Below are 26,647 nucleotides of genomic sequence, written 5' to 3'. Positions count from 1 at the left end.
TTTAATATTTTATTATGTTCTAGTAAATAAATTTTTCTAGGGCAGATATAAATAATCTTAAAAACAATGTATTTTAATTATAAAGATACTGTCTGGTCTGATTTGGATTTCAAATCCACATAATAAAGAAATCTCCATTGGTAGTTTCAAGCATATGGCCACTTAAGAGTTGTAATTTACTTCTTGTTTAAGACATATGATTCAGTCAGTTGAGCATTACAAGCCCACTCAGGAATTACCAAGGCATTTTGGTCTTATATGTTCATTGTATGTTTTTTAGATATACTTATGTAACTCTTTGGCTATAAATCTGAGAAAGGGTATTAATTCTTTAGGGGTCCTAACCCAACATGACTGGTGTCTTTATAAAAAGAGAAAATTAGTACATAGGTACAAACAGAGGGAAGACCATGTAAAGACACAGGGAAAGATGGCTATTTATAAGCCAACAAGAGGTCAAAGAAGAAGTCAATTAACCCTACTGACACTTCAATTTCAGACTTAAAGCCTCCAGAATTGTAAGAAAAGATATTTCTATTGTTTAAGTCACCCAATCTGTAGTGCTTTGTTTTGGCAACTTTACCAAACTAGTACAGCCTTTTTCTAAAAATGTTGTTATGGTATGTCTTATTCTTGTCTCTTCTATTTAATATAAAGCAAAAAAAAAAAAAAAAAAAAATTAACATACATCCAATCATTCAACAAATATTCATTGAGCACCTCATATGTGTCAAGTGCTGAGATACAACAGTAACAGACAAAGTCTCTGATCTACGGACTTTACAGACTAGTAACAAAGGAATTTGGAGAAGGAAATGGCAACCCACTCCAGTATGCTTGCCTGGAGAATCCCATGGACAGAGGAGCCTGGAGTCTACAGTCCATGGGGTCACAAGAGTTGGACACGACTTAGCGAGTAAACCACCACCAACAGCAACAAAGGAATTATTCTCCTTCTAGAATTACTCTTCATTTCAGAAATAGGCCTTATAAATTGAGCCACTAAAAATCTTCAGAGAGAATTAACCAGGAAAGGAATATTGAAAAATCAAAATAAATAAAACCCTAACATTTTTTTTAATTTTTATTTTATTTTTAAACTTTACAATATTGTATTAGTTTTGCCAAATATCGAAATGAATCTGCCACAGGTATACCTGTGTTCCCCATCCTGAACCCTCCTCCCTCCTCCCTCCCCATACCCTCCCTCTGGGTCGTCCCAGTGCACCAGCCCCAAGCATCCAGTATCATGTATCGAACCTGGACTGACGACTCGTTTCATACATGTGTTTCAACGCCATTCTCCCAAATCTCCCCGCCCTCTCCCTCTCCCACAGAGTCCATAAGACTGATCTATACATCAGTGTCTCTTTTGCTGTCTCATATACAGGGTTATTGTTACCATCTTTCTAAATTCCATATATATGCGTTAGTATACTGTATTGGTGTTTTTCTTTCTGGCTTACTTCACTCTGCATAATAGGTTCCAGTTTCATCCATCTCATCAGAACTGATTCAAATGTATTCTTTTTAATGGCTGAGTAATACTCCATTGTGTATATGTACCACAGCTTTCTTATCCATTCATCTGCTGATGGGCATCTAGGTTGCTTCCATGTGCTGGCTATTATAAACAGTGCTGCGATAAACATTGGGGTACATGTGTCTCTTTCCCTTCTGGTTTCCTCAGTGTGTATGCCCAGCAGTGAAAACCCTAACATTTTAATTGCATGTCATTATATTACTGGAAGCCCTCTGCATCAGTTATATTTTTCAGGAAGCAGATGGTGGGGTACAGTTAGGAGTGCTAGAGGTTTATTGGAAGGTATAGCCCATGAGAGCAAAGAGAAAGGAAGGGGATTTGGAAGAAAAAGCTTTTAAACTGTGATCTTGAGAAAGCAGGATTGAAAGAGCCTCAGACCACGGTGGAGATCCAACAAAATCTTGGCCAACCCAACAGGGAGCTCCAGAGAACCAGGGTACCTGTTAGAGAAGTCCTGCATGGGACACAAAAGGCCCAGGCCCTGGTACATCAATGGTGCTCATCATTAGCTGAGGGCTGCCTGGGAGGCTTCTGCTAGAAACCTGATGTGGGGGCCTGAGGTGTCCACAGCTGAAGACTGTCAGCTAAGTGGAATCAAGACAAGTTTCTTCCTGAAGAGAGTTCTGAGCAGCACCTTCCTGACTTTTGCAGCCTTCAAAGGGTAAAATAGGAGACTGTTTTTCTAGGGAGGTTACTTAAAATTCCATGCAAACAATTTCTTTCCTTTTAAAACATAAGAATGTGTCTCAGCAAGCGCTTTAGCCAAAATCTAGATCTTTAAGGAAATGGATTTTTAACACCTGATATAAGATTAAGTTAACAAATATTTAAATAATAGAAAGAAGATTTAAATTTAAAATTTTTGCTTAAATGTGATATGTCAGTATAGGCAAAAGCATGTTTGAAAAAAAAGGGGAGTGTACTTTTGAACACAACATTAGGATTTGGAATCAAATATTTGGAGTTATAAATTTCATTCATTCATTCACTCCAGGTGCTGTGCTAGGTGCTGAACACAGCAGACCGTACATAGTCCCTACTCATATGGAACCCAGAGTAAGACAACTAAACAAATGCACATTTATGACTGGACTTAGTAATCTGCAAGAAGCCAAGGAATATGACCTAAAATGACTTTGTGCTAGGCAGGAAAGAAATTCCTAAGAAATGTTGACTGTACTGGCATCAGAAGGATGAGTGTGTATTTGGAGAGAGTGAGGGGTACACAAAATGACAGCATGAAGGCATGTGTCAAGGCCCTGGGGCAGGGAGAAGTCAGCACAACTAAGACCATGTGATCAGATCTCCACGGCCAGGGGGAGAAGTCATACCAGACGAAACTAGGGACTCAAGGCAGGGTTAGACCTAGCCAGATTTCATAAGGCACATCACTTCGATCTCTGCCTAAGAGCAATGGGAAGTATTTTAAAGCAGAAATCTATGAAAACCATAAGCATGATTAAGGTTCATGTTTTGAAATGATAACTTTGTAATGTGGGAACAAATTAGAATAGACCTGAATAGATTTAGGAAGACAACTTAATCTGAAAGTATGTGGTCCAGGTGAGAGATGAGGGTCCCAGTCACTGATCACCATTTCTTTAACCTTCACAATGTGTTTTTCAAACAGGGCACAATGGGGAGAACACCATGGAAGAGGAGAAACTACCCTGCCCATCATTAAAATGAAAAGATCACAGGGGCCTCAAAATAGACACAGAAAATGACCTGTTTATTACAGGTTTACTCACCAAGGTTTTCATTTTCCACTGTCACTTCAAAATACACTCAATACAGAAAGGGATCCTCTATAAACTAGATCTGCATCAAGTCCACTTCCTCCCACCTGCCACAGCATCATGTCTCATCTTCTACATGTGAAACCCAGATGTTATCAGTGGCACTTCCCTCTCCTTTGTCCCTGTGTCCAGTTTGTTGCTTAGTGATCCAGGCAGAACAGAATTACACCCAGATCTCCTGGCTCCTTCCATGTCCCTTGTCCCCCTTCAAGGGCAGGGCCACAGAGGGGTCTCTGTCCAGAAGAACAGTGGTTTTCAGGAACAAAGACAATTTAATTTTGTATTCTCATCATATTTCACAAGTGTGGTCACTAGGTTTAAACCTCTTCTCTTTCATGAAAGTTTCCTGTATTGCTCTGGTTGCCTTCTCCCCACATTCTTAAATCCAACAGTCCGCACTATGCAATTTCCTTTGAATCACTGTCTTGTTCTTTGATTGGCTGCAATTTCCTGATTAGCCAAATGGAAGATTTAGACAAGACTTATAATAAAAACCGACTTTCAAACAAAATCTTATGTGGACACCCAGCATGTGAAACATAAAATTATAATTGTTCTGATTACCCAAAGAGTGGTAGACCAGGAAAAACTTCCCTATGCCCCCCCCACTTCCTAGCCACCTCTGAGGACCCTTATTTCAAGGGTATAAGAAGCTTAATTTGAAAAGCAATTTTTTAAATTAGAGGCCTTGAATGCCTCTAAGGTCTCTTTCAGCCCTAAAATTCCATGGTCTGTCATTTCATAAATGTCACTTGGTCTTTTTGTTTTTTTTAAATTTTTATCGGCGTACAGATGCTTTACAATGTTGTGCTATTTTCTGCTGTACAGCAAAGTGAATCAGCTATATATATACATATATTCCCTCTTTGGGGATTTCCTTCCTGTTCAGGTCAGCGCTGAGCACTGAGTAGAGTTCCTTGTGCTTTACAGTAGGTTCTCATTAGTTATCTATTTTATACATAGTAGTGTGTATAATGGTTAGTCACTCACTTATGTCCAACTCTTTACAACCCCATGGACTGTAGCCCACCAGGCTCCTCTGTCCATGGAATTCTCCAGGCAAGAATACTGGAGTGAGTTGTCATTCCCTTCTCAAGGCGATCTTCCCAATCCAGGGATTGAACTCAGATTTTCTGCATTGCAGGCAGATTCTTTACCGTCTAAGCCACCATTGTATATATGTCAATCCCAATTTATCCCACTTCCTCCTTTCCCTCCTTGGTGTCCATATGCCTGTGTCTCTATTTCTGCTTTGCAAATAGGTTCATCTGTAGCATTTTTCTAGATTTCATATATTTGTATTAATATACGATATTTGTTTTTCTCTTTCTGACTTCAGTTCAGTTCAGTCGCTCAGTCATATCCGACTCTTTGCAATGCCATGAATCGAAGCACGTCAGGCCTCCCTGTCCATCACCAAACTCCCAGAGTTCACTCAGACTCACGTCCATCGAGTCAGTGATGCCATCCAGCCATCTCATCCTCTGTCGTCCCCTTCTCCTCCTGCCCCAATCCCTCCAGCATCAGAGTCTTTTCCAATGAGTTAACTCTTCGCATGAGGTGGCCAAAGTACTGGAGTTTCAGCTTCAACATCATTCCTTCCAAAGAAATCCCAGGGCTGATCTCCTTCAGAATGGACTGGTTGGATCTCCTTGCAGTCCAAGGGACTCTCAAGAGTCTTCTCCAATGCCACAGTTCAAAAGCATCAATTCTTCAGCACTCAGCTTTCTTCACAGTCCAACTCTCACATCCATACATGACCACTGGAAAAACCATAGCCTTGACTAGATGGACCTTTGTTGGCAAAGTAATGTCTCTGCCTTTCCATATGCTATCTAGGTTGGTCATAACTTTTCTTCCAAGGAGTAAGCATCTTTTAATTTCATGGCTGCAGTCACCATCTGCAGTGATTTTGGAGCCCAGAAAAATAAAGTCTGACACTGTTTCCACTGTTTCCCCATCTGTTTCCCATGAAGTGATGAGACCAAATGCCATGATCTTCATTTTCTGAATGTTGAGCTTTAAGCCAACTTTTTCACTCTCCTCTTTCACCTTCATCAAGAGGCTTTTTAGTTCCTCTTCACTTTCTGCCATAAGGTGGTGTCACCTGCATATCTAAGATTATTGATATTTCTCCCAGCAATCTTGATTCCAGCTTGTGCTTCTTCCAGCCCAGCATTTCTCATGATGTACTCTGCATAGAAGTTAAATAAGCAGGGTGACAATATACAGCCTTGACGTACTCCTTTTCCTATTTGGAACCAGTCTGTTGTTCCATGTCCAGTTCTAACTGTTGCTTCCTGACCTGCATACAGGTTTCTCAAGAGGCAGGTCAGGTGGTCTGGTATTCCCATCTCTTTCAGAATTTTCCACAGTTTATTGTGATCCACACAGTCAAAGGCTTTGGCATAGTCAATAAAGCAGAAATAGAGGTTTTTCTGGAACTCTCTTGCTTTTTTGATGATCCAGCAGATGTTGGCAATTTGGTCTCTGGTTCCTCTGCCTTTTCTGAAACCAGTTTGAACAACTGGAAGTTCATGGTTCACATATTGCTGAAGCCTGGCTTGGAGAATTTTGAGCATTACTTTACTAGCGTGTGAGATGAGTGCAATTGTGCGGTAGTTTGAGCATTCTTTGGCATTGGCTTTCTTTGGGATTGGAATGAAAACTGACCTTTTCCAGTCCTGTGGCCACTGCTGAGTTTTCCAAATTTGCTGGCAAATTGAGTGCAGCACTTTCACAGCATCATCTTTCAGGATTTGGAATAGCTCAACTGGAATTCCATCACCTCCACTAGCTTTGTTCGTAGTGATGCTTTCTAAGGCCCACTTGACTTCACATTCCAGGATGTCTGGCTCTAGGTCAGTGATCACACCATCGTGATTATCTGGGTCATGAAGATCTTTTTTGTACAGTTCTTCTATGTATTCTTGCCACCTCTTCTTAATATCTTCTGCTTCTGTTAGGTCCATACCATTTCTGTCCTTTATCGAGCTCATTTTTGCATGAAATGTTCCCTTGGTATCTCTAATTTTCTTGAAGAGACCTCTATTCTTTCCCATTCTGTTGTTTTCCTCTATTTCTTTGCATTGATCACTGAGGAAGGCTTTCTTATCTCTTTTTGCTATTCTTTGGAACTCTGCATTCAGATGCTTATATCATTCCTTTTCTCCTTTGCTTTTCACTTCTCTTCTTTTCACAGCTATTTGTAAGGCCTCCCCAGACAGCCATTTTGCTTTTTTGCATTTCTTTTCCATGGGGATGGTCTTGATCCCTGACTCCTGTACAATATCACAAACCTCAGTCCATAGTTCATCAGGCACTCTATCTATCAGATCTAGGCCCTTAAATCTATTTCTCACTTCCACTGTATAATCATAAGGGATTTTATTTAGGTCATACCTGAATGGTCTAGTGGTTTTCCCTACTTCCTTCAATTTCAGTCTGAACTTGGAAATAAGAAGTTCATGATCTGAGCCACAGTCAGCTCCTGGTCTTGTTTTTGTTGACTGTATAGAGCTTCTCCATCTTTGGCTGCAAAGAATATAATCAATCTGATTTCGGTGTTGACCATCTGGTGATGGCCATGTGTAGAGTCTTCTCTTGTGTTGTTGGAAGAGGGTGTTTGCTCTGACCAGTGCATTTTCTTGGCAAAACTCTATTAGCCTTCACCCTGCTTCATTCCGTATTCCAAGGCCAAATTTGCCTGTTACTCCAGGTGTTTCTTGACTTCCTACTTTTGCATTCCAGTCCCCTATAATGAAAAGCACATCTCTTTTGGGTGTTAGTTCTAAAAGGTCTTGTAGGTCTTCAACTTCAGCTTCTTCAGCGTTACTGGTTGGGGCATAGACTTGGATTACTGTGATATTGAATGGTTTGGCTTGGAAACGAACAGAGATCATTCTGTCTTTTTTGAGATTGCATCCAAGTACTGCATTTTGGACTCTTTTGTTGACCATGATGGCCACTCCATTTCTTCTGAGGGATTCCTGCCCACAGTAGTAGATATAATGGTCATCTGAGTTAAATTCACCCATTCCAGTCCATTTTAGTTCGCTGATTCCTAGAATGTCGACATTCATTCTTGCCATCTCTTGTTTGACCACTTCCAATTTGCCTTGATTCATGGACCTGATGTTCCAGGTTCCTATGCAATATTGTTCTTTACAGCATTGGACCTTGCTTCTATCACCAGTCACATCCACAACTGGGTATTGTTTTTGCTTTGGCTCCATCCCTTCATTCTTTCTGGAGTTATTTTTCCACTCATCTCCAGTAGCATATTGGGCACCTACTGACCTGGGGAGTTCCTCTTTCAGTATCCTATCATTTTGCCTTTTCATACTGTTCATTAGGTTCTCAAGGCAAGAATACTGAAGTGGTTGCCATTCCCTTCTCCAGTGGACCACATTCTGTCAGACTTACTTCTAGTATTTCCCACTTGATTCTCACTACAACATAGTTCAGGCCTTTTTCACCTCTTGCCTGGAATATTGCAAATTGGTTGAAGAGCATTCCCCTTCATGTTTACCTGGAACTTCAGACTGTGACCTTATTCAGAAACAGGGTCTTTGTAGATATAATCAGTTAAGAGGAGGTTATGTTAGAAAAGGGCAAGTCATAAAACCAATATAATTGCTGTCTTTCTAAGAAGAGATGTAGAGAAAGAAGAGGCACACAGGGAGAGAGCCATAGGACAATAGAGGCTGCCACAATGCTGCCACAGCCACCACAATGCTGCCACAAGCCACCACAATGCTGCCACAAGCCAAGGAACTCCAAGGATGGCTGGAAAACACCAGAATCCAAAGACTCAGGGAGAGAATCCTCTCCTAGAGATCTGGCCCTGCTGGCACCTTGGTTTCAGTCTTCCCACATCCATAACTGTGAAAGAATGAATTTCTGCTGCTTTAAGGTCCCCAAGTTGTGGTAATTTATTACAGAAATCCTAGGAAACAAATATATTCAGTCTCTCTCCAACAAAAATCCCCTTTACATGTTTCTTCCAGGTAAAATTTTCTTAATCATTGCTCTCATCAGATTCCTCTCCTAATTATTTCATTTGAAGAAACATTAAATTTATTGAGAAACTACTATGTGAAAGTCACCATGATAATACTGATTGTATGGAGGTGAAAAACACCAACATGGCCCCTGTCACCATGGAGCTTTGAGTCTAGCAGGGAACAGTCTCCATCTGATGTATAATCATAAATTGTGATGTACTAAACCTGAGAAGAATCGGTTATTATGAAGTACAATTGGAGAGCTGAGGAAGAAGGGGTTAAGCTGACGCTTGCAGAATGACTAGGCACCAACATGACAAAGAATGAATGAAAGAACTTTCCTAGTAGAGACAATACATGATCAAGAGGCTTGGAGTGGGAAAGAGCTTGGAGTATTTAAGGAACTAAAATGGAAAATGGCTGCTGTGGCTGAAGACTGGTGAGTAAGGAGAAAGTGACACAGGATGGGGTCAGGGAAGAAAGCAGAAACCTAATCATAGAGGGTCAAGTTCAGGTCTTAGCACTCTATCTTAATAAAATGAGATGGCACTAACGAACATGACCTGAAGCATGTACGTTCTTAAAGATGTCTCTCGCCACAGTCAGGAGAGGGATGTATGGGGTCAAAGCCAAATGATCAGTTAGGAAGTAGTGCAGTTGCTGTACATGAATTTAGATTGTAGATGAATTTAAGATATTTTTTAGGTTCAACCAATAGGACTTATTAATAATTTGAATCTGAAGAAGAAGAATGAGGTATCAACAGATTTCTGGCTTGCACAATTAGGTTGATAAACATACCATTTACTGAGATGGGGAAGACTAGGTGGATGAGTTAGGAGCATAATCAAAGCTGCAATACAGAATGATCCCAAAGCACAATGGCCTACAGAATATGAACCATTTCTCTCTTATATAATAAGCCATAGGTAGAGAGTCCAAGACTGGTATGACAGCTTCACCAGCATAAGTGCAATGTTTTTTGGATCTAAGTTGGTTGTTACAGCTTCAGCCCTGACTATAGCATCCCACCCAGCACAATTTGGGGGCCACCAGCTAGAAGTGGCTCATGGCACTTCCGTTGACCTCTCATTGGTAAGAGCTAACTACATGACCACACCTAACTGAAATGGAGACTATGAGTGCAGCTTTTGGCTGCACCTCTATACGCCAAGCAAAAATTGGAAAGTTCTTTTACTAAAGGAAGAAGAGTATAAAGGTTGCTGATGGACAACAGCAGTGTCAACCACACTGAAGGGTGATCTATATTAAGTAGGAATGGTAAATGTGTAAGTGGGAGCTTCCCGTAGGACACCTAAGTGGAGATGTCAAGTAGGTAGGTGGGAATATGGTTCTGAGAAGTTCAAAGAATAGTGTGAGGCCAGAGACATGTATTTGAGAATTATCTCCATGCAGATGATATTTAAAGTTATGACTCTAGATTAAATCAAGTACAGTCGCTAGAGAAAGGGACCAAGGACTGAACCCTAGGCACCTCTAATACTTAGGGGTTGGATAAAGGAGGACAGGCTTGTGAAAGAGATTGGGAAGACCAGTAAGGTCAGAGGAAGACCAAAAAAATGTGTGGTTTCTGAGAGCTAAGAGCAGAGAGCATTTCCAGAAGGATGGCCCATTGTGTCACATACCAATTAGAGGTTTAGTAACATGAAAATATAGATACTTATGGGGCTCCCCAGGTGGTGCTAGTGGTAAAGAACCAGTCTGCCAATGCAGGAGACATAAGAGACGTGGGTTCAATCCCTGGGTTGGGGAGATGCCCTGGAGGAGGGCACAGCAACCCACTCCAGTATTTTTGCCTGGAGAATCCCACAGACAGAGGAGCCTGGTAGGCTGCAGTCCATAGGGTTGCAAAGAGTCCGACATGACTGAAGCGACTTAGCATGCACATGCATAGGACTTATAATGTATCTCTGCTGCCTCTTCTACTTTCTGCTGTCCTTCAGAGAAGTTAGAATCTGTTTTTAGCCTATCTATTCAAACATATTTCTACTTCTCATTCTAAAATCATGTCCGTATTCTCAGTTTCCACACATATCAACTGGTCCCCACCTTTGATCATACTCTTCCCTGAATTGATATTTCTCCCCATTCTCCAGTTATCCAAGTCATCCTTGTTCCTCAAGTTTCCCCATTTATGACGCCATCTTTGACTCTTAGAGCCCACACTAGTTGAACAGTAAACTGGTTTCTCATTATATTTTTAAAAATTTTTAAAATTTTTTTTACTTTACAATATTGTATTGGTTCTGCCACACATCAACATGAATCTGCCACGGGCATACACATGTTCCCCATCCTGAACCCCCCTCCCACCTCCCTCCCTGTATCATCCCTCCAAGTCATCCCAGTGCACCAGCCCCAAGCATCCTGTATCAAACCTGGACAGGCAATTCGTTTCTTATATGATATTATACATGTTTCAGTGCCATTCCCCCAGATCGTCCCACCCTCTCCCTCTCCCATAGAGTCCAAAAGACTGTTCTATACATCTGTGTCTCTTTTGCTGTCTCGCATACAGGGTTATCGTTATCATCTTTCTAAATTCCATATATATGCATTAGTATACTGTATTGGTGTTTTTCTTTCTGGCTTACTTCACTCTGTATAATAGGCTCCAGTTTCATCCACCTCATTAGAACTGTTTCAAATGTATTCTTTTTAATGGCTGAGTAATACTCCATTGTGTATATGTACCACTGCTTTCTTATCCATTCATCTGCTGATAGGCATCTAGGTTGCTTCCATGTCCTGGCTATTATAAACAGTGCTGCGATGAACATTGGGGTACACGTGTCTCTTTCAATTCTGGTTTCCTCAGTGTGTATGCCCAGCAGTGGGATTGCTGGATCATAAGGCAGTTCTATTTCCAGTTTTTTAAGGAATCTCCACACTGTTCTCCATAGTGGCTGTACTAGTTTGCATTCCCACCAACAGTGTAAGAGGGTTCCCTTTTCTCCACACCCTCTCCAGCATTTATTTCTTGGAGACTTTTGGATAGCAGCCATTCTGACTGGCGTGAAATGGTACCTCATTGTGGTTTTGATTTGCATTTCTCTGATAATCTCATTATATTTTATGTGCTCTTTTTCCTGACTCTTAAGAATGGAGACCATGTTACATTTATTCCATATCCCAAACAAGCTAATAGAGTTAGCTGAGTACCCAAACTAATGGGTAATAGTATTTATTGACTAAGGCATAAATATAATGCTTTCTGGATACACTATGTGGGAATAGAGTATTAGTATTTTAGATGCAGAAGGACCTTTGGGATTACATGATTCAAATCTACAACTTACACATGGAAAACCTAAAGTCAAAGCAACATGAAAATGTTTTCTCTGTATTTAAAACAGAATCAAGTTAACAGTCACCTTCCTCATCAAGGAGCACCAATGAAACACTGTGCCTCACTAACTGTGCTTTTCACCAATCTTCCCTTTGCTTCAGTTCCTTCTATAGTGCCTCGTAAAGCATCTATTAAACACCTGGTGAGTGTCAGGCTCTGTGATTATGAGCAAGATGAGTGTGTGCCCTTGAGGACTCTGTAGATACAGAAGCTGGAGACTACATCAGTTTCTCCTTTCCTGATTTCCAGCAGTGCACCAGTTTTCCAAGGAACATTGAATCACATGCACAGGCGTAAAAGAAAGCCCCATCTTTACTGCTTCAGTTAACGAAAAATGCTCCCTTGCAGGAGCTGACTTTTACTTGCCTCACTACAATTCCTCCATTTATATGCTGTAAGTTGTACCAAATTTAGTGTAAATATATCAAGCAAATAAATATATTTAACATTTGGAGGTATTTAGTTCTTTTCTAATTCAAATAGCCTTGTATGAATTTCACTGTGATATGTCAATCGTCCATATGATGACTTACAAATGTTTGTGGTAGAACAGAGATATTCTTAACCAGCATTTAACCACCATAGTATTTGCTTTGGGAGGGCCACTGCAGGGAAGGTGCAGGTCAGAGATGACAGAAAATTGGAAAGGTGCCAGGGAAGGGTCAAGGAATCCTTTTAGGGAAATCTTATGAACATTTTAAGAAGCTACTCAAAAACTGGGTAGCACCATTTTACACTGACCTGGCTGTGCAGTTCACAGAAAATAGACAAGTGGCTAACAGAGTGGTAGTTCTGAAGTCCAGCAACACCCCTACATCTGGGATCCTGGAATCCCCTGCCCTGTAGAGGGTCTCAGTGGTGACGAGTTCATGGGAACAAAAGGAAATGTCCAGCAGAACCTGTGCCTAGGGTACTCTCAGCACCCAGGCCCTGGTAAGTCCGTATCCTAATAGTTGTAGGCCTGCTGCCAGGCTGAGGACCTCTTCTCTGGGTCATCCTCCTGAGGCCAGAATATATCACCAATACGCCATACTCTTAGGCTCAAGGGACAGCTTTTTGAAGGGGTAGGGTATGGAACTTGGACATGGCAGCTAAGTGTCCCCAGCTAAGATGGAGCTAGGAGTAGAAAGAAAAGGGTGGCTTGAAGCCTCCATTTGCATTTTGCTCAGACCTCCAATGTCAGGGGCAGGCCAGTTCAAACTCTTGTAAAAGGAACTGCATTATGAAAACACTTCATGCTCCACACCGAAAGACTCTATATGACTAAGTCCCTTTGGGGATGCTTTAGCAGGTAACAGCCATGGCAGCATCTGCTGAGAAAAGGGCTTCCTGAGATTCACCTGCTTGGGTACCTAATCACTGATGAGAGCAGAGAGGACACTATCTCATGGAAACATCTGGGATGTGGGTTTTGTTTCAGGGCTCAAAGTCAGGTATTGATTTTCACATCTACTCAGCTCTGCCCAACAAGAACAAAGCTAACAGGCTGGAATGGATCTTCATGTGATAGAATGTTATTTGTATTAATTAATTAATTAAATTAATAAACTAAAGTTTTAAGACTCAAAGTTTAGAATTTAAATTTTTAAACCCTTACTTTCAAAATGAATATAAATTTTGGCCAAGATGCTTATTTTGCCTTACTTGGAGGTAGCAGGAAATGTTTAGCCCTTAAATGAAGCCTTTCAATTGTTCTAGAAAGAAATTATATTTAATATATGTATTATGTATTTAACATGACTGTTATCTGAAAGTGCCTACTTCTTTTTCTTTTGTTCTCCCCCAGTCTTTCTCCCTCATTTCTTTTCCTCTACTGACTCCGTACACGTGGCTAGAGTACACATGCTAATGAGTTGTCCAGGCACTTGAGGATCTTAATCCCAAATCATAAAGACCCTAAGAAGGACCTCAGCTGCCATCCATAAATTTTTATTTAAAAGCAAGATAAAGTGGAATTAATTCAGCACAGAGTTAGGGCAGCAACAGGAAAAAAAAATGTGTCATTTCAAAATACTTACGCGTGTCCCTACCCATCCCAAGCTCATAACTTTTGCACATGCTTATTAGGTCATGTCATAGTTAATGCTTCTTCCTTCCAGGAATGGCTTCATAAACCCCTCTTAAATCCAGTCATCACAGATGATCGGGGAATCGAAACACAGGGGCAACTCTCTACTTTCTCTAATTGGAATGACTAATTCAGCCATAACAGCAGTTCCATCCAGATGCTCAGATTGGTTTAGAGTATGGAAATCTGCAGTGAGGGATTTACTCAGGATGCTGAACAAAGAAAGCCATCATTATCTGTGGTCATGAAGAAGTATTCTAATTAGTGTTAATATTCTCCTGCTGAGCTCCTGTCATCCACGTTTTGATCTCTGTCCTTGGGCTTTCCAGGATCTGATGTCCTGGCTATGTGCAAGCAAGGGTCAGGGTCCTGATACAGGCAGATGGGAAGCAGAGACTGGGAGTGCTGTCCAGAGCAAAAAAGTTAGCTTAAAAATCTCACCCACATTGACTTTCTGAAATGAGATCTTTATAAAAATTTGCTCAGCAAGTGTCAGTCCAATGCACTCAATTTATAAGCTCATAATAACAGATAGTAACCGAATAAAAGCATGAGAAGAATCTGTGGAACGTTGTCTTCAAACATTTGAATTACCATTAAGGCTCATCTGCAAATCTAGCTGAAACACTTGGTTATCCATTCAGGTCTGAGATTTCTCAGCAATAAATTTAGACTCCAAGGGAGACTAGCCACAAGTCAATGCTTAATAAATCCCTTCTGAAGATGTCAGTGACAGGAAGAGGTGCAGGTGGGCCTTTCTCTGGATTCCTTTCTATTCACATACCCCCTGAAGTCAGCACACTAATGGGCTGATTTGAAAGCCAAATAAATGGCCCAGAAACAGACTAAGGAAAAGTATCTTGATGTACTTAGCCCCACGTGGAAAAGAGCAATGAAAAAAAGGGCCCAGCAAACCCAAACCATTAATGTCCAAGAGGGACTTAAAAATTGAGAGCTTTAACTGATGCAGTTGAATCCTTTCATACGATGTTTTCTGAGCATCAGGCACTCCGCCAGCCACATATCTTACGTCACGTGTAACATGTGTGGCTCATGCTGAGAGCCAGGATTGAAGAGAAGCCATGACGGCAGTTATCTGCCACAGGTAATCCAAGCAGGGAAAAGGAAGATTCTACCCACTTCACAAATCTCCCATCCTTGACCTGATACTTTTCTCTCCTCCTAAAGTGAAAATGACTTTAGGAAAATAATCTGTGACAATGTCAAAAATGTCTGAAATGTCTAATGGTGGACTTCAGCACCTGCTACCCCAAAATATAACACCTTGGCATATTAAATAATGTAGGTGGAAAGACTTAAAATCAGCAGAAGCAGGAAGATCACTGTGATCTCCACCTCCCATTCCTCCCTGGAACAGGTCATAAAACCCTTCTGTGAGACGTGCTGTCCTATATCCAGAAGAAAGGAGCATCCTTATATCCAAAAACAAATGAATACCAAGAAGAGTCCAAACAATTGGGCCTTGCTAAATCCCTCCCCCCATTCACTATACTTACCTTATAATCTGAACCTATCATGTTCCTCCACAGCTGTTCACTCTTCATCAAACCTAACATGAAAAATACCCACGGGGCTTCCCTGGTGGTCGAGTAGTTAAGACTCTGCCTTCCAATGCAGGGGGCACAGGTTCAATTCTTGGTCAGAGAACTACCGTCTCCCATGCCACACGGTGCAGCCAAATTTTTTTTTTTAAATACTCAGGTTTAATTAATTCTTCAGATCTTCATTTCTTTATGAAGGCTCCTGTGTCATGTGAAACTTACATTAAATATATCTGTATGCTTTCCTCTTGTTAATCTGTCTTTGTCAGTTTAATTTTCAGACCCACTCAGGGCAAGGAAAACTTTTCCTCTCCTACACTACACTAGAAACTAATACATACTAATTATTACAGGAAATGCAACTCAAAACTACAATAAGGTATTGCTTCACACCAGTCAGAAAGGCCATCATCAAAAAATCTACAAACAATAAATGCTGGAGAGGATGTGGAACAAAGGGAACCCTCTTACACTATTGGTTGGAATGTAAATTGATACAGCCACTATGGAGAACAGTATGGAGATTCCTTTAAAAACTAGGAATAAAACTACCATATGACCCAGCAATCCCACTACTGGGCATATACCCTGAGAAAACCGTAATTGAAAAAAACACATGTACCCCAATGTTCATGGCAGCACCATTTACAATAGCTAGGATACGGAAGCAACCTAGATGTCCATTGACAGACAAATGGATAAAGAAGATATGGTACATATATACCATGGAATATTACTCAGCCATAAAAAAGAATGAATTCAAGTCAGTTCTAGTGAGGTGGATGAACCTAGAGCCTGTTATACAGAGTGAAGTAAGTCAGAAAGAGGAAAACAAATATAGTATGCTAACTTACATGTATGGAATCTAGAAAAATGGCATTGATGAACCTATTTTCAGGGAAGGAATGGAGACACGGATTCAGAGAACAGACTTGTGGACACAGTGTGGGAAAGAGAGTGGGACAAACAGAGGAAGCAGCAGCAACATATTTACAATATCATGTGTAAAACAGATAGCTAGAGAGAAGTTGCTATATTACACAGGGAGCCCAGCCTGGAATTCCGTGATGACCTAGAGGAGTGGGATGGGGGGAGGAGAGCGGGGCTCAAGAGGGAGGTGATACATGTATAATTATGGCTGATTTGCATTGCTGTATGGCAAAAACCAACAACATTGTGAAGCAGTTTTCCTCCAATTAAAAAATAAAAACTTTTTAAAAAAAGTAATCCATTCACTGATACCTATTTTTTTTCAACTCTAGAGGTGGAAGATGATAGCTTTAAAGCTTCCTGTGAAAACTGAGGTTCACATCTTTATCCAACTGACACTAAAACGCTGAAGTCCCTGACTGTGAAGGCAAAAGGAAACCTACCATGTGTTTGGCCTTTTTACAGTAAGATTCGAACCTGAGTCCAAATCTGCTTATTTATTGTGCTATAATAGCACAATATTATTTATAATAATAGCTGCTTATTTATTTTTTCATAATGAAGTTATATAATAAAATATCAATTATACACATTGTTCCTTACAAAACCTAAGACATTAGATCACTAACAATAGTTGCTGAGAAATAGGAGAAAGATTTCATTTCATGTAAATCCCAGCATAACAGGATATTTCTGTCTTATTATCAATTAGGAAGTAAATAAATATAATTCTGATTTTAAAGTGCAAATCTTGTGGCTGTTATCTTCTGTGTAATTTCTCTGTCCCTTTATTTACAAGTATAAGTAAATAAAGAAAATGCTTAAAGTAAATACCAAGAGGCCAAGATAAATATCTGAAGTAAGAGCAGGGGAAGGAAGAGAAAGGAAGTCTCAGAAACAAAGCTTTGTTGTTGATGATGATGATGCCACGGATGCTGCTGCTGTTGCTCCTTTTTTTTAACAGTTTTCATTATTTTAGTTGCTAAGGATATATTTGTTACCACCATGAGAGTGGTTTCCACTATTAGACTCCGATCATATCCAAAGAATCAGTCTTTCAAAATCAGGAAAACTGCCATTTTACTGACTGTGCTGAGTCTTCATTCCAGCAGGCAGGCTTCTCTTGTTGCAGCATGTGGGTTTAGTTGCCCCATGGCATGTGGGATCTTCCCTCAAACAGGGATTGAACCTTCATCCCCTGCATTGGAAGGCAGATTCTCAACCACTGAACTACCAGGGAAGCCCCACTACAGTCTCTTTTAAATATCATTTTGTTGTTCAGTTGCTAAGTCATGTCCAACTCTTTGCAACTGCATGGACTGCAGCACCCCAGGCTTCCCTGTCCTTCACTATCTCCCAGAGTTTGCTCAAACTCATGTCCATTCTGTAGTGGAGGAAAACTCTTTTTCCTACTATTCTTCTAGGTTCTCTGGCTGAGGCCCTGGCAATTGGTCTGACAAAAGACATATTAACAAGAGAAAAGAATACACATTTATTTGATGTAAGTTTTACATGACATGGGAGCCTTTGAAAGGAAACAAAGACTCAAAAAAGCAGTTCAATTTGGGTATTTTTTATATTGTTTGATGAAAAGTAGAAAGTCAAGAGGGAATGGGATAGAATGAAAGGATGTGAGGTAAGTGTAGTAAACTGCCAGAAACTTAGTCAGGCCTGTTTGTTCAGCTTCCTCTAAGCGTATTCTTATCTTCAGAGAGAGGGATGCTCCTTCCCTCTGGGTGTAGGGAGTGCAGCTCTCATGTGGGGGTTTGATGCTCTGCTTCAGGTGAAAAGGGAGAAGTCAGAGAGTTCTTCCTGCACCTGCTGTTTCTCAGATTCCTTCAGCTTAAAATACTCAATATGCCGAGGTACCATATTTTGAGGTAGTATGTTCTGAATTGTCAATCCCAATAAATTGCAGCCACATTATATTTGTTTTTTGTTTGTACTTGTGATAAGAACACTAACCCTTCTTAACAAAATTTTCAAGAGTACAATGCAGTATCACTAACCATAGGCACAATGGGTGGATCTCTAGAACTTGTTCCCCTTGCTTAACTGAAATCTTATACTCTTTGAATATCAACTCCCCATTAGTGGGGCTTTTAATGGAGAAAATCCAAGCAAACCAAAGGCTTTCCTCATCTTAGATAATTAAAAATTACTGGGGAAGAGAAATAGGGGTCTAAGAACTGAGGTAGAAGAAAGCAAATATAACAATATCTTCACAAATGGAAGTTTATTTTCACCTGCCAGGCTTCAATAAGTGTTAATTTACAAAGAGTTAAGGATGACGGGGTTCAGGACACAGTACCCCAAAATATGGCACCTTGGCATATTGAATATTTTAAGCTGGAGGAATTTGAGACAACAGCAGAAGCAGAAGGTTACTCTGACCTTTTCTGCTCCCCCTTCTCCCCTGAAACAAGTCATCAAAACCCTCCTGAGAGAGATGCCCTCCTAAACCCAGGAGAAAGGAGCATCCTCATCTCCAAAGACAAAAGGACACCAAGAAGAATATGAACAAATAGGCCTTACTAAGTTCCCCCAAAATTACTACATTTACCGCATACTCTTTGTCCTTTCATATTTCTACACAACTGTTCAATCTTCATCAAACCTAGCATAAAATACTCAGGTTTAACCATTTCTTCAGATCTTCATTTCCTTATGAAGTCTCCCATGTCATATAAAACTTAAATTAAATAAATTTGTATGCTTTTCTCTTTTAAATCTGTCTCTGTCAGCCTAATTTTCATACCCAGCCAAGAACCTTAAAGATGTCAAGAAAAAAATTCTTTTCTCCCCTACAGAGAAGAGCAATAAGCAAAGGATACCTCAGCCAATACACACAATTTCCATTTCCCAAACTCTCTGCTCACCTAACCTTATTATAAGTGATATTAATGAAATTCATTTATTCCTTTATTCAATAAATATTTAATGAGAGCCGTTGTGTGCCTCAGCCTTTCATTCAGTATGTATCTACTGAGAGCCCACTATGTGCCAAGAACTGTTCTAGGTCATAGGAATTCTCCAAGCCAGGCTTCAGCAATATGTGAACCGTGAACTTCCTGATGTTCAAGCTGATTTTAGAAAAGGCAGAGGAACCAGAGATCAAATTGCCAACATCCTCTGGATCATGGAAAAAGCAATAGAGTTCCAGAAAAACATCTATTTCTGCTTTATTAACTATGCCAAAGCCTTTGACTGTGTGGATCACAATAAACTGTGGAAAATTCTGAAAGAGATGGGAATATCAGACCACCTGATCTGCCTCTTGAGAAATTTGTATGCAGGTCAGGAAGCAACAGTTAGAACTGGACATGGAACAACAGACTGGTCCCAAATAGGAAAAGGAGTTCGTCAAGGCTGTATATCGTCACCCTGTTTATTTAACTTATATGCAGAGTACATCATGAGAAACGCTGGACTGGAAGAAACACAAGTTGGAATCAAGATTGCCGGGAGAAATATCAATAACCTCAGATATGCAGATGACACCACCATTATGGCAGAAAGTGAAGAGGAACTCAAAAGCCTCTTGATGAAAGTGAAAGTGGAGAGCGGAAAAGTTGGCTTAAAGATCAACATTCAGAAAATGAAGATCATGGCATCCCGTCCCATCACTTCATGGGAAATAGATGGGGAAACAGTGGAAACACTGTCAGACTTTATTTTTCTGGGCTCCAAAATCGCTGCAGATGGTAACTGCAGCCATGAAATTAAAAGATGCTTACTCCTTGGAAGGAAAGTTATGACCAACCTAGATAGCATATTCAAAAGCAGAGACATTACTTTGCCAACAAAGGTTCGTCTAGTCAAGGCTATGGTTTTTCCTGTGGTCATGTATGGATGTGAGAGTTGGACTGTGAAGAAGGCTGAGCACCAAAGAATTGATGCTTTTGAACTGTGGTGTTGGAGAAGACTCTTGAGAGTCCCTTGGACTGCAAGGAGATCCAACCAGTCCATTCTGAAGGAGATCAGCCCTGGGATTTCTTTGGAAGGAATGATGCTAAAGCTGAAACTCCAGTACTTTGGCCACCTCATGCGAAGAGTTGACTCATTGGAAAAGACTGATGCTGGGAGGGATTGGAGGCAGGAGGAGAAGGGGATGACAGAGGATGAGATGGCTGGATGGCATCACTGACTCGATGGACGTGAGTCTCAGTGAACTCCGGGAGTTCGTGATGGACAGGGAGGCCTGGCGTGCTGCGATTCATGGGGTCACAAAGAGTCGGACACGACTGAGCGACTGATCTGATCTGATCTGAAGATAGGCAAGATGTCCTCTGATTCTCATGGAGCTCACATGATAGTAAAGAAATAAACTAATAAGCGAACAAGATAATTTCTGCTTGTAGTAAATGTTAGAAAGAAACTGAAACAATAATATAAAAGAGGGTGACCAGGCAAGCTATTTAAGGTTGCTGCTGCTGCTGCTAAGTCACTTCAGTCGTGTCCGACTCTGTGTGACCCCATAGACGGCAGCCCACCATGCTCCCCTGTCCGTGGGATTCTCCAGGCAAGAACACTGGAGTGGGTTGCCATTTCCTTCTCCAATGCATGAAAATGAAAAGTGAAAGTGAAGTTGCTCAGCCGTGTCCAACTCTTAGCAACCCCATGGACTGCAGCCTACCAGGCTCCTCCGTCCATGGGATTTTTCCAGGCAAGAATACCAGAGTGGGGTGCCATTGCCTTCCCCTCTATGTAAGGCTGGGCAACATCTAATCAATAATCCATCGATCTCTCAGCAAATATACATTGGGTGCTTAATCAGTTTTTGCAGCATAACAAACCGCCCAAACTTAGTGACTTAAAATAACCACCATTTTTTTAGTTCATACTTCTTTGGGTGATCTTTTGGGTTGGGCCCAGCTGGACAGTTCTCCAGGTCTCAGCTAGACTCACTCATACATCTGTGACCACCTACTGGCCGTGCTGGCAGCTTATACTTGGGTTGATTGGTTGTCAGATGGAGTGATAAGAGCGACAGAGCCATATATCTGGAGGCCATCCTAAGCTTGTTCACGTGGAGGTCCTGTGGGGTCTAAGAAGGCATGACTCAAGGCCAGAAACTAGGAAGTCCTACTGCAAAAGGCAAGGATAGAGGGAAGGGAAGGATTATTGGGGTTTTTATTTATTTATTTTTTTTGTTTTTTGGCCATCTAATACAGGTGCTTGGAGTAAGCCAGGCAACTGAGAATACAGTGGTAAACAACATAGGTATGAACCCTGTCTTCTTGGAGCCTACAGTCTATGTATCTATGACTTGTGCTACAGTGGGAAATGCCTGCCCCCTGATCTAAGAGAATGGGTATGGAATGGTTGTTTACCTGTGGGACCTGAATGTTGGTTTCATTAATTGGCACTTGGCACCTGAGACAGGGGATTTTGCCTGCTCAACATGGGACCTATTAACACGCCTTATTGAGAATAGAACTAATTACTAAAATTGGATTCTAACCAAGCCATCCTTGGCCGCTTCTCTACAAAGTGCCAATCCTATTGAGCAAAGGACAGACACAGCTCTGTTGAAATCTTATTTTCTTTTAAGACAAAGTCATTTGCTCATTTGTTCATTGTCTCAGCTCCCTATTGCATCTGGTGCCCCTGGACTGGAATTATTTGTCCAGAAGGTGACCTTCACCACCATGGCTTTCTCCTAAAAAACAACTTCCAACAAACATGCAGTAAGCTTGAGGGACAGGAGGCCGGGCCAAGGACTGTTGGTCGTCCACCTTCCAGATGTCAAAGCCCAGAGACAGAAGGTGATTGTCTCCAAATGGCCTCATCCTTTGGCACTGCAGGGGGGCAGCCATGTGGTAGACACGACAGGCCCCTCACTGCCAAGGCCGCACAGAGCTCACCATGGGCCAAAATGGAAGAGAAAACTTGTCAAATTCTAGCAGAAGGGCTAAGCAAAGCTCTTCATGTGCTTTGTCTAATTTTTCTTCCTGAAAAACAGGGCTGCAAACACTTTATTCTCATTCCCAGATTTTTTCAGAATGCATGCCCTGATGTGTCCACATTAGTTGGTCAACAAACTTTTATGAAGCACTATATTAGAGTTATAAAAATAAATAAGACCCAGTCCCTGTTCTCAAGGCACTTGTTGGCTTAGAGAAGTGTACAATGAAGCTTCTTAAGGTCTGAGACTGCAATTATAAGATGGTTTTATTTAGTGTCACACAGAGCAGACTTGCACAAAACATGGATGTTGCTAATTATGATGTTAATACTTACTGTAACTTAAAAGGAAAGATCTTCTTTGAACTGCAGCTTTGCCATAGCTATCCTGTTGTGTCAAAATTCTTCAGCCAGTGGGTTAAACATTTTGGAAAAGCCCAACTGTACTGAGATTACTCCTTCAGAACTGGAAGAGGGGAATGTTTCATGCTAAGAAATGGAATTTTCATGGCTGAGTGAGGTTTTACCCATCCCCTAAGAGCTGGGGGAAATGAAGACTGGCCACCTCTTCTAGCTCTGGCACCTCACCCTTCACTCCACTGACTAGAGACACATACTATGGTCCTACTTCCATGTCCTTCTTTGGTCTATGGCCTCCACTTTCTTTCTGCATATGCAGATTCCAGTTCTAATATAAAACTCAGCAGAGAAGACACCCTCTCTCATGAAGTCTGACCTGATCATCTTGCCTGGTAGCCATAGCTCTCCGAAAGTTCCATAGTATTTATCTAAAACTGTTGATAGCATTTTCAATTTGTTTCCCCACAGTACGTAACACATTGCACCAGATGCCTAATACATTCTCCATAAATATCTGCTGGAAATGAAAGGGAGTGGAGAGGAGAGGGGAGATAAAATGGAGAAAAATCAGTGGGAAAGAGAGAAACAGAATGGAATGGAAAGACTCCTAGGAAAGAGACAGCACCACCCCAAAAAGGAAAACAGAAGAAGAAGACTCCGTGACTATTTGGGGAAATCCTATGTCTAGTGGCACTGACTTTCTGAGTAAGCGGATGGACTTCCCTGGTGGCTCAGACGGTAAACCTGGGGTTGATCCCTGGGTTGGGAAGATGCCCTGGAGAAGGAAATGGCAATCCACTCCAGTACTATTGCCTGGAAAATCCCATGGACAGAGGAGACTGGTAGTCTACAGTCTATGGAGTCGCGAAGAGTCAGACACGACTGAGTGACTTCACTTTCACTTTCACTATCCAGGGGGAAGCTTTATTCTTTCCCTTTTGTTCTGATATGTGTGATGACCCAGGGACCAATCCGAGATGCCAGTGCACAAAAGAATCCTGCTTAAACAGCTGCAAACTGAACACAACCACTACCAGCCCCACTAGTCCCCCAGTCCAATTCCAGATAGTCTCCAGGCTTGTTGATTTCAAAATAAAAGGGACTTGGGTCCTCCAGGGCAGCACAATTTCCTCTGGGTCATGAAACATGATGATTTCAGAAGATCACCCCCAGAACTGAAGCCAGGAAGAAGAGGGAGGGGACACTCCAGTACAAAAGCTGAGACTGGGAAGCCGCCAAGATGGCAGAGGAGTAGGACGGGGAAAACACTTTCTCCCCCACAAATTCATCAAAAGAGCATTTAAACGTCGAGTAAATTCCACAAAACAACTTCTGAATGCCAGCAGAGGACATCAGGCACCCAGAAAAGCAACCCAACTCCTCGAAAGGAGGTAGGAAAAAATATTAAAGACAATAAAAGAGACAAAAGAGGGAGGGACGGAGTTCCGGCCCGGGAAGGGAGTCTTAAAAAGAGAGAAGTTTCCAAACACCAGGAAACCTTCTCACTGCCGAATCCGTGCCGAGCTTTGGAAGCACAGAGGACAACATAACAGGGAGAAAAAATAAATAAACAATTAAAACTCGCAGATTGCGAGCCCTACGGTAACTCCTCCAGCGGAGAAGCAGTGCAGATGCCTGCATCCGCCATTAGCAAGCGGGGGCTGGGCAGGGAGGCGCGGCGCGGGCTGCATCACTGAGAGTAAGAATCTGGCCTGAATACCCTGAGCACTATCTGAGCGAAATAATTTGGGCTAGCAAACCAGACTGTGGGATATCTACCATGCGAAAAGCCAGCCCTAACCTAAGACACCGCCAGCCCGCTCACGGAACAAAGGACTAAACAGAGGTAGCCGGCTGCAAACCTTCCCCCTCCGGTGACAGGCAGCCAGAGCTGGAAGGGGGCAATCGCAGCCCCAGAGAGACATTATCTATAAAACTGGCTTCTTTGCTAACTAAAACTTATTGGGGGTCTGGACGGTCAACATCTGCCTGAGAAGGTGCGCCGGTTTTACACCCAGATAACCAAGTGGCGGGGAGGCGATAAGTCGCAGCATTGGCGCTCACCAAACACCTCATCACCTGAGCTGCTCGGACCTGGGAAGAGCACAAAACGCAGCCCCAACTGAGTCTGCGCCTCTGAGGACTACCTGAGTGCCTGAACCTGAGCGGCTTGGACCTGGGAGGTGCATGCAACCCAGGGCCAGCCTCGGATTGTTCCCGGCGGAACAACCTAGAGCCTGAGCAGTGTGGGCAGGGAGGCTACACGCGCCGTGAGCGGGGGCAGACCCAGTGTGGCTGAGTCACTGCGAGCGCACGCCAGTGTCATTTGTTTGCAGCATCCCTCCCTCCCTCCCCATAGCGTGACTGAACAAAGAGAAGAAATACAGCTCCACCCACCAGAACACCGACACAAGCTTCCCTAACCAGGAAACCTTGACAAGCCACCTCTACATACCCACACACAGCGAGGAAACGCCACAATAAAGAGAACTCCACAAACTGCCAGAATACAGAAAGGACTCCCAAACTCAGCAATTTAAACAAGATGAAGAGACAGAGGAATACCCAGCAGATAAAGGAACAGGATAAATGCCCACCAAACCAAACAAAAGAGGAAGAGATAGGGAATCTACCTGATAAAGAATTCCAAATAATGATAGTGAAATTGATCCAAAATCTTGAAATTAAAATGGAATCACAGATAAATAGCCTGGAGACAAGGATTGAGAAGATGCAAGAAAGGTTTAACAAGGACCTAGAAGAAATAAAAAAGAGTCAATATATAATGAATAATGCAATAAATGAAATTAAAAACACTCTGGAGGCAACAAATAGTAGAATAACAGAGGCAGAAGATAGGATTAGTGAATTAGAAGATAGAATGGTAGAAATAAATGAATCAGAGAGGATAAAAGAAAAACGAATTAAAAGAAATGAGGACAATCTCAGAGACCTCCAGGACAATATTAAACGTTACAACATTCGAATCATAGGGGTTCCAGAAGAAGAAGACAAAAAGAAAGACCATGAGAAAATACTTGAGGAGATAATAGTTGAAAACTTCCCTAAAATGGGGAAGGAAATAATCACCCAAGTCCAAGAAACCCAGAGAGTCCCAAACAGGATAAACCCAAGGAGAAACACCCCAAGACACATATTAATCAAATTAACAAAGATCAAACACAAAGAACAAATATTAAAAGCAGCAAGGGAAAAACAACAAATAACACACAAGGGAATTCCCATAAGGATAACAGCTGATCTTTCAATAGAAACTCTTCAAGCCAGGAGGGAATGGCAAGACATACTTAAAATGATGAAAGAAAATAACCTACAGCCCAGATTATTGTACCCAGCAAGGATCTCATTCAAGTATGAAGGAGAAATCAAAAGCTTTTCAGACAAGCAAAAGCTGAGAGAATTCTGCACCACCAAACCAGCTCTCCAACAAATACTAAAGGATATTCTCTAGACAGGAAACACAAAAATGGTGTATAAACTCGAACCCAAAACAATAAAGTAAATGGCAACGGGATCATACTTATTAGTAATTACCTTAAACGTAAATGGGTTGAATGCCCCAACCAAAAGACAAAGACTGGCTGAATGGATACAAAAACAAGACCCCTACATATGTTGTCTACAAGAGACCCACCTCAAAACAGGGGACACATACAGACTGAAAGTGAAGAGCTGGAAAAAGATTTTCCATGCAAATTGGGACCAAAAGAAAGCAGGAGTCACAATACTCGTATCAGATAAATTAGACTTTAAAACAAAGGCTGTGAAAAGAGACAAAGAAGGTCACTACATAGTGATCAAAGTATCAATCCAAGAAGAAGATATAACAATTATAAATATATATCCACCCAACATGGGAGCACCGCAGTATGTAAGACAAATCCTAACAAGTATGAAAGGAGAAATTAACAATAACACAATAATAGTGGGAGACTTTAATACCCCACTCACACTTATGGATAGATCAACTAAACAGAAAATTAACAAGGAAAAAAAAAAAAAACATGTATCTATAAAGCTCACTAAAGCAAAGCACAGTAAAATGAGGTATGGCAATAAAAGGCGTTAAATTTATCAAAAA

The sequence above is a fragment of the Bos grunniens genome, chromosome 2 (genome assembly GCF_055505025.1).
Source record: "Bos grunniens cultivar Pamir isolate PY7600 chromosome 2, Bosgru_T2T1.0, whole genome shotgun sequence".
NCBI classification, from domain to species: Eukaryota; Metazoa; Chordata; class Mammalia; order Artiodactyla; family Bovidae; genus Bos; species Bos grunniens.
This window is presented reverse-complemented; position numbering follows the sequence as displayed.